Source organism: Suncus etruscus, chromosome 18, assembly GCF_024139225.1.
Source record: "Suncus etruscus isolate mSunEtr1 chromosome 18, mSunEtr1.pri.cur, whole genome shotgun sequence".
Classification (NCBI taxonomy): Eukaryota; Metazoa; Chordata; class Mammalia; order Eulipotyphla; family Soricidae; genus Suncus; species Suncus etruscus.
The window spans coordinates 1411638-1413777 of record NC_064865.1 but is presented as its reverse complement, the minus strand read 5'-3'; the positions used below and the strand labels follow the sequence as shown (position 1 = coordinate 1413777).

The window sequence follows — 2140 nt, the reverse complement described above, 5'->3', positions numbered from 1 at the left end:
CTCCTAATGATCCAGGGAGTGAGAGGTGAAGGGATGGTGGTTAGGTGGATAGACAGGCGACAGTGGCATGGCTTAGGTAGGCGCATGTGGGGAAATTCAGTAAATAGAGATAAGGTGGGTGGCTGTGCTACCATGACTGGGATTACAAGCCTAAGAGTCACATTCTGTAGCTGGAATTCTGGCTGGATCACTTTCCTGGATCCGGGTAAGTAAGTACTTGACCTCTCTGTCTGCTCATTTGTAAAGTGACTAAACTAAAGGTAACAGAACCTAACAGAGTGGGGGTGGGGGTACTGGGTTGATGGGCAGATGGGTGAGTGGACTGCGTCCTGTCCTCATATGCAAAACCTAAGGCCCTCCCCTGCCTGCCTGGGCGTCTCTCTCCCTCACTCTAGCACGGTGGACTCTGCCAATGATGTGTCAGGAAACTCTTGTGCAGAAGTGGCCCGATTTTCTCCCAGAGTGGGAGGAAGGGGAGGCTGGTGGCAGATGAGACTAGACGCAACAAGCTGGTGTACTTGTGCCTGGGGCTATGCCCAGCACTTGTTTCCTTCCTGGCCCTGGGTCAGTTCTGACTGTTGGTGCTGGAGTGAACTTTGGGACTCACAGGCAGATTGGGAGTTGGGGTGTTGATGACCTGTGAGCTGTGCTCAGATCTCACTCCCAGACTAATGACCCCTAATTGCAGAGGAGGCTGAGGGAGTTGCTGCAATCAGGGTTGGCCCTGCAGGAGGGAGCTTCAGAACCAGGTCTCCCAGCACCCTGGGCCAGGTTATACCACCTGGGAGAGGGAGTGGGTGAAAGGCACATGCTGGAGGAGGGAGGAGGAAGCACATCCTGGGTGAAGAGAGTTCATGGAGGGGGCAGGAGGGAGCATGGATGCTGGGGAGGGAGCACATGTTGGAGGAGGGGAGGAAACCTCCTTCCACAATAGGGTGGAAAGAGAGGGAGAGGGAACATAGCAGGAGGAGAAAGGAGAGAGTATGGATGCTAGAGCAGAGGGAGCACATGCCAGATGGGAGGGAGAAAGGAGAATATACTGGTGGGAGGAATATACAGAATATACAGAGTGGGAGGAAGAAACTGCTGACTGGAAGGAAGAGGGAGCACATGCTAGTTCAGGGGTGGGAGCATAGTTGCAGGGGGGAATGGGACTCTTGCTGTCAGAGAGAGGAAGAAGCACCTGCTGGATGGAAGGGCCTGATTCCCAGCTCAGAAGCTGAAGGAGCTGTCAGGAGGGGTGTAGGGGTGGGTGGCAGATTGGGAAAGTAGGAGCCACACTGTGTTTCAGTCACTCATGCTGGGCAGGTCTCCAGGAGACCCAGTGACCAAACACAGCCTAGCACATCCATGTGTTTCAGTTTCCTCAGCAAGACAGTGGATTCACTTTTTGTTAGACATTTTTTTGTGTGTGTTTTTGTTTGTTTGTTTTTGGGTCACACCCAACAGCACTCAGGGGTTATTTCTGGTTCTGAGCTCAACAATCTCTCCTGGCAGGCTCGGGGGACCATATGGGATGCCAGGATCAAACCTGGGTCAGCCGCATGCAAGGTAAATGCCCTACCTGCTGTGCTATCACTCCAGCTTGTTAGACTTTTTTTTCTTTATTTCTTTTTCTTTTCTTTTCTTTTCTAAATGTTTTTGGTTTGGGGATTTAGTCCTGGCAATGCACAAGACTAGTCTCTGCGTAGTGTTCAGAGGTTGCTCTTTTTTTTTTTTTTTTTTTTTTTGAGTTTCCCACATTTGGGGAAATCTCAGGGGTCAGCATGCCCGGACTGCAATGGGCGAGCCTTACCCTGGGGAAACCACCTTCGTGATTATGGAATCGCCCCTGCCAGGTAAGTATGAGAGGTTGCTCTTTGTTGTGCTGGAGAGATCATGTAATGCTAGAAGTCGAACCCTTTGTGCAAAGCATGCACTGGGCCTTAAGACTCGACTTAGCATCCCCAGCAGTTGAGAGACCAGGGGTCGCTCCTAGTGGCAGTGGGGCAGAGGAACAGCCCTGGCAGGCCTGGCCATGCAGGGGCCACTGGAGCTCACTTGGAGGGCCTTATGGATGAGAAGGACCATGTGACTCTGAGAACATCATACAGGCCTTCACACGTACAAGACAAGTGCCCTCTGAATGCCCATCTCCTCA

General features: G+C 52.1%; 1 pseudogene; it reads right to left on the bottom strand.

Moving 5' to 3' along the window:
* Positions 1-1719: 1719 nt before the first annotated feature.
* LOC125996958 (uncharacterized) lies at positions 1720-1846 on the bottom strand (annotated as a pseudogene).
* Between the last annotated feature and the right edge of the window lie 294 nt (positions 1847-2140).